This window comes from Carassius gibelio, chromosome A6, assembly GCF_023724105.1.
Source record: "Carassius gibelio isolate Cgi1373 ecotype wild population from Czech Republic chromosome A6, carGib1.2-hapl.c, whole genome shotgun sequence".
Taxonomy (NCBI): Eukaryota; Metazoa; Chordata; class Actinopteri; order Cypriniformes; family Cyprinidae; genus Carassius; species Carassius gibelio.
In genome coordinates this window covers 27,026,501-27,033,883 of record NC_068376.1, presented here as the reverse complement: position 1 = coordinate 27,033,883, position 7,383 = coordinate 27,026,501, and the positions used below count along the sequence as shown (strand labels likewise).

Genomic DNA, 7,383 nt, shown 5'->3' with positions numbered 1-7,383 from the left:
AGCGCGCGCTTTCCGGCAGACGTGCCCTTAGTACCCATATAAGGAAATTCCGCTCCATCTAACGTCACACAGAGCCATACTCAAAAAAAAACTTTCCGAAACTTGTGACAAACCTGAAGGAGTATTTTGGGAACAAAAATACTCCTTCAAACATACAACTTAATTTTTGAAACTTTGTCCATGTTTAGCATGGGAATCCAACTCTTTAACAGTGTAAAAAACTCAGTATGCATGAAATAGCATTTCACCCCCCCCCCCCTTTAACAGAAAATAAACCAAAAAAGGGAATAAGTGTCCAAAGGAGAAGAGTGTCCAAAAAAAACAAAACAAAGAACAGGGAATCTGGTATCCTCGTCGTGCTGCAGGGTTTGTGTAGGTGGGGCAGTGCTCATGAAGGAAGGGAGCAGGTAAGTGGCGAAGTCTGGCAGCCGCATGCGCTCCCCTCTTTGGTCCGGGGCGCGAGGGGTGGTGGCCTCTTCCAGCAGCTGCATCCTTGCAAAAAAATAAAAATAAATTAATCAAATATCAAATATCAAATTTTGATATTCCATTCATGGAAATATTATGAAATATTGGAGGGTTTCATCGGTAACACTTTACAATAACAGTACATGAATCATCATTTACTAATACCTGAATTAATAATAACTTGACTATGAACTAATGATGAGTTAAGACATGTATTAATCAAGAGCTAATGAAGAACTAACTTAACTCTGACATGAGTCATATGAAATACTGCATGAATAACACTACCTTAATTACATGTTAGTTCCTGCATGATAGTTAATGTATTAATTAACACTTTGAGAAAAACTAAACCACACATGTTCTAGAAGCAAGATGTATGAAAATTGTACAATTTATACATTTGCCACCAGCTCTGTCACAAACATCAGTGAAAGACAGTGGATTTATTGCAATATTTACGTTTAACCTAACTCAACCAACGCACAATGATGCATTTATAATTAAAAACAATTTGATCATTCGGTTTTGAGTGATGCCACTGCTGCTGTCCTACAATAACATTAAGCAGACGCAATTTTCCAAATTAAAATCAGTTAGCTTAGAGATGCTGATTATCACTTTTGTTATGTTATGGATTGGTTTACTGTCTTTATATCAGATGTTTGTCTGGCTCTTCTTTTGGGCCACTATCTGCACTTCAAATTATCAACTTTCCTCCTACCGTTCAGTTCCTTCTCCATCCAACTGCAGCCACAGGACCTCTGCTCTTCAACTTATTTACAAACCACCGAAAAGGACCAAATTCCTGACTTAGATGAGCTGAATATGGATAGAACATGTGTAATTGATAACTTTTTAAAGATGTGCCACACCAAGACAAGTCATGACATAATGATACATCAACAAGTCATGAATTCATGTTACTTTATCAGTAATTAATGATGAGTTAGTAATAATGTGCCCTCCCAAGTAAAGTCATGACATAATGATACATCAACAAGTCATGAATTCATGTTACTTTATCAGTAATTAATGATGAGTTAGTAATAATGTGCCCTCCCAAGTAAAGTCATGACATAATGATACATCAACAGGTCATGAATTCATGTTACTTTATCAGTAATTAATGATGAGTTAGTAATAATGTGCCCTCCCAAGTAAAGTCATGACATAATGATACATCAACAAGTCATGAATTCATGTTACTTTATCAGTAATTAATGATGAGTTAGTAATAATGTGCCCCCCCCCCAGTAAAGTCATGACATAATGATACATCAACAAGTCATGAATTCATGTTAGTCTATGAGCTGTTAATGATTTAGTAATGTGTAGTAATGTGAAGTCATTATCTAAATAATCTCAATTAACATCTACCAAGGAGATTCTTATTTTGCAACAGTATATCCAAGATGATTACTTCAAGATACACATTACCCAGCACTTAAAACACAGAAATTAAAAAGGCAAAATACACATTTTATTTAACAAAACTTTTAAATATCAGTGCACCTTAAATCAATGGGACAAGTTAACAGGTATTTTACAATCAAATGTTCAGTGTGTTGTCCTCTTAACAGGAAATTGATGGTGAATATCTTTTATTAGGCACCCAAGTGTCCCCCGTTAATTTTTTTCACCAAGCCAACGAGTCCACGCTATGAGAGAGAGTTGATGTTTCAGCATGTTCTCTGTCCTATTCTCTCTTAGTCTCCATACACTTGTTTTGTATGTCAACCAAGCTCTTTCCATGTGTTGTGAGTGAGCTCCACTGTGTGGGTCTACAAACCACTAGGAATGGTTCACTGTAAAATGTTTGTAGCCCATATTGGCCGAAGCCGTCCGGTAGGCTCTCCACTCATCGGGAATAATGTTAGTTCCTTGGATGCACGTTTTGCAACTATGGGGATGAGGTGAGGTCTTGATCTTCTTTTCACAAGCCGCAAGATTGGGTGTCTGCATTTATCCCTCACACCTAGCATGCCAAACACCCATTTTTTTCACCTCCATGTTGTTGATGCTCTCCCTCGTCCATACTGTAAAAAGTTAAATATTTAATTAAAAAGAGAAATACTACAATATTATGCAATTATATTCATTTAACATGTTTACACATACAAAAGGGTGACAAATTAAAGGAAAATCTGCAGGAGCTTTATAAATGGCAAACCAAGAAGTATAAAGATGAAGAAAGTACCTCTATCCACATCCATCCATCATAAACATTGGGGGCTTTTCATTTGAACAACCCTCTACATTGTGAGTAAATCACTTGCTAATCTTCACTCTGGGCGACTAACTGATATGTAATATTAGCCAATGGGCTAATAAACTCTCAGATTTTACTCGTCAGTGTGTAAGTTGAAGGCCAAGTATAGGTTTATCACAAATATATTTTCACTTGCCGAACACACAGACTGAGCGCTTCAGAGTTTCAGGATCGATGCTATTTTCAGTTCATCTCAATGGATGCACAGCACACCTGTATTTGATGTACCATAAACTTTAGTGTAAAGGCGCACGACTCATCACTTTGGTGAAAGCAGAGAGCACGAAAGTCATATGTACACATGCAGAATTGACACATTACATGTAAATGATATTTTTTGTTTATTTTCCTGTTAAAATAACAGAGATCCTTTGGATTTTTCCTGCTTTTAAGAACTGCCAATCAAACTTTGAAAATACATTGTAACATTTTACTATTCCTTCTCTGCTGTCCGACAACAGACTCACCTGTAAATGAATATTAGCCAAGATGACAAGCTGAGTTTTGATCTCTCGAAGAGAGACCCGACTCGCACTGATCGGCTGGTTTTCTTGCCTCAATGACTTTTATGTCTGCACATCCTGTGATGGTGACAAATGTCAAAACATGGTTATGCAGACAACAGTATTTTACCTGGACTAAGAATGAATAAATTGTGGTAAAAAAAAAAAAAAAATCAAAAGCCAATGTGTTTACTACTACTGCAGAAGTAAAGCCCATTGCCAAAGCAGGAAGCTTTTGTGCAGTCTTTTCTGTAAAATGCGGTCTTTGTTTCATGTGCAAAGCTTACTACTTTTACTTTTTACCAATTATTAATTTAATATTAAATGGATAGTTTGCCCAAATAGCAAAATTATGTCATTAATAACTTACACTCGTGTTGTTCCAAACCCGTAAGACCTCCGTTTATCTTCAGTACTGCACATGTGTGATTCAGTGTGAAGCAGACACAGAGCATTTGAAATGAACTGATTCTTTTGGTGATTGATTCTGAACTGATTCTGAGCTAGTGTTATCAGCGCGGGTAAACCATAGACTGTGAAAGAACTATGGACGTAGTGTCCGTGACGTCACCCATATACTCCTCAATAGCGGTTTTGAAGCCTAAAGTTTGCAGAGCGGGCCGTCGCCAACTTGGCAGCGCGTCACCACGCGACCCTCCCGGATATTCAAAAATGGGCAAAAAGGCGGGAGCTGATTGCTGACGCCACGCCCACCTAGCACGACGGCATTGTCAGCAGCGGCAATCCACCTGTCACTCAAGTGGCCACGCCCTTAATTATGCAGAACTTTAAGGCTTAATATAATATAAACAGAGTTATAAAAACATTCACCCCCCTCACAGTTGTCATGAAAGGCAAAATTAGCAATATAGACCAAACTCATTTTTTGAACCAGGCTGTAAACATGTTTTTTTTCTGCTGTAAAGTTGGGCAACTTTAACATGGGGAGTCTATGGGACTGACTCCCTTTTGCAGCCAGCCTCAAGCGGCCAGTCGATTAATTGCAGTTTTAGTCACTTCCTTATTGGCTTCACTAGAGAGAGTGAGAGGTTGCCGCTCGGGGTAAACCGAAGGATTGAATCAAGGACAATCATCGCCAATGACGCATTACGTCGAGCGCAAAAACCGGTGAACCGTTTTCTTCAACCGCTTTATTGAATCGAACTGTCCGAAAGAAGTACTGGTGATCCGAGAACCAATGCAACCGGTTCTTGATTCGTGAACGAGTCATTATCTGGTCGGTGTTCATCTTCAGTTCTCTCATCACAGCAGTTCACTCAGTGTACTGTTTGAGTAAATGAATTACTCTGGGATATTTGATTGTTTTAACTCAGAGGGAGTGTCTGCCACATAAAAAAAGTTAACAGCTTAAGTCATTTGTGGATTAATGTGTATTGGAGACGCGAACCGTTTAAAACGATTCAGTTCGATTTGGTGAACTGGTTCAAAAAGATCCGGTTACATCGAATGATTCGTTCATGAACCGGATATCACAAACTGCTGTGCTGTGAACCCGCTCACAACAGACACGGAAGAAAAGACAATGCTGAATAAAGTCGTTGTTTTTGCTATTTTTGGACAAAAATGTATTTTCGATGCTTAAAAAAAATTCTAGCTGACCCTCTGGTGTCACATCGACTACTTTGATGATTTTTTCTTGCCTTTCTGGACATGGACAGTAGACCTTACACACAGCTTCAATGGAGGGACTGAGAGCTCTCGGACTAAATTATCTTAAACTGTGTTCAGAAGATAAACGGAGGTCTTACGGGTTTGGAACAACACGAGTGTAAGTTATTAATGACATAATTTTGCTATTTGGGCAAACTATCCATTTAATATTAAATTAATAATTGGTAAAAAGTAAAAGTAGTAAGCTTTGCACATGAAACAAAGACCGCATTTTACAGAAAAGACTGCACAAAAGCTTCCTGCTTTGGCAATGGGCTTTACTTCTGCAGTAGTAGTAAACACATTGGCTTTTGATTTTTTTTTTTTACCACAATTTATTCATTCTTAGTCCAGGTAAAATACTGTTGTCTGCATAACCATGTTTTGACATTTGTCACCATCACAGGATGTGCAGACATAAAAGTCATTGAGGCAAGAAAACCAGCCGATCAGTGCGAGTCGGGTCTCTCTTCGAGAGATCAAAACTCAGCTTGTCATCTTGGCTAGTATTCATTTACAGGTGAGTCTGTTGTCGGACAGCAGAGAAGGAATAGTAAAATGTTACAATGTATTTTCAAAGTTTGATTGGCAGTTCTTAAAAGCAGGAAAAATCCAAAGGATCTCTGTTATTTTAACAGGAAAATAAACAAAAAATATCATTTACATGTAATGTGTCAATTCTGCATGTGTACATATGACTTTCGTGCTCTCTGCTTTCACCAAAGTGATGAGTCGTGCGCCTTTACACTAAAGTTTATGGTACATCAAATACAGGTGTGCTGTGCATCCATTGAGATGAACTGAAAATAGCATCGATCCTGAAACTCTGAAGCGCTCAGTCTGTGTGTTCGGCAAGTGAAAATATATTTGTGATAAACCTATACTTGGCCTTCAACTTACACACTGACGAGTAAAATCTGAGAGTTTATTAGCCCATTGGCTAATATTACATATCAGTTAGTCGCCCAGAGTGAAGATTAGCAAGTGATTTACTCACAATGTAGAGGGTTGTTCAAATGAAAAGCCCCCAATGTTTATGATGGATGGATGTGGATAGAGGTACTTTCTTCATCTTTATACTTCTTGGTTTGCCATTTATAAAGCTCCTGCAGATTTTCCTTTAATTTGTCACCCTTTTGTATGTGTAAACATGTTAAATGAATATAATTGCATAATATTGTAGTATTTCTCTTTTTAATTAAATATTTAACTTTTTACAGTATGGACGAGGGAGAGCATCAACAACATGGAGGTGAAAAAAATGGGTGTTTGGCATGCTAGGTGTGAGGGATAAATGCAGACACCCAATCTTGCGGCTTGTGAAAAGAAGATCAAGACCTCACCTCATCCCCATAGTTGCAAAACGTGCATCCAAGGAACTAACATTATTCCCGATGAGTGGAGAGCCTACCGGACGGCTTCGGCCAATATGGGCTACAAACATTTTACAGTGAACCATTCCTAGTGGTTTGTAGACCCACACAGTGGAGCTCACTCACAACACATGGAAAGAGCTTGGTTGACATACAAAACAAGTGTATGGAGACTAAGAGAGAATAGGACAGAGAACATGCTGAAACATCAACTCTCTCTCATAGCGTGGACTCGTTGGCTTGGTGAAAAAAATTAACGGGGGACACTTGGGTGCCTAATAAAAGATATTCACCATCAATTTCCTGTTAAGAGGACAACACACTGAACATTTGATTGTAAAATACCTGTTAACTTGTCCCATTGATTTAAGGTGCACTGATATTTAAAAGTTTTGTTAAATAAAATGTGTATTTTGCCTTTTTAATTTCTGTGTTTTAAGTGCTGGGTAATGTGTATCTTGAAGTAATCATCTTGGATATACTGTTGCAAAATAAGAATCTCCTTGGTAGATGTTAATTGAGATTATTTAGATAATGACTTCACATTACTACACATTACTAAATCATTAACAGCTCATAGACTAACATGAATTCATGACTTGTTGATGTATCATTATGTCATGACTTTACTGGGGGGGGGGGGGCACATTATTACTAACTCATCATTAATTACTGATAAAGTAACATGAATTCATGACTTGTTGATGTATCATTATGTCATGACTTTACTTGGGAGGGCACATTATTACTAACTCATCATTAATTACTGATAAAGTAACATGAATTCATGACCTGTTGATGTATCATTATGTCATGACTTTACTTGGGAGGGCACATTATTACTAACTCATCATTAATTACTGATAAAGTAACATGAATTCATGACTTGTTGATGTATCATTATGTCATGACTTTACTTGGGAGGGCACATTATTACTAACTCATCATTAATTACTGATAAAGTAACATGAATTCATGACTTGTTGATGTATCATTATGTCATGACTTGTCTTGGTGTGGCACATCTTTAAAAAGTTATCAATTACACATGTTCTATCCATATTCAGCTCATCTAAGTCAGGAATTTGGTCCTTTT

The 7,383-nt window shown here is 37.6% G+C and overlaps 1 long non-coding RNA gene across 1 annotated transcript; it reads left to right on the top strand.

Moving 5' to 3' along the window:
• Nucleotides 1-4,821: 4,821 nt before the first annotated feature.
• Nucleotides 4,822-7,048, top strand: LOC128015166 (uncharacterized). The gene is made up of 3 exons (XR_008183814.1): nucleotides 4,822-5,032; nucleotides 5,321-5,434; nucleotides 6,135-7,048. It is a non-coding gene; the product is annotated as an uncharacterized LOC128015166 (long non-coding RNA).
• Nucleotides 7,049-7,383: the final 335 nt, after the last annotated feature.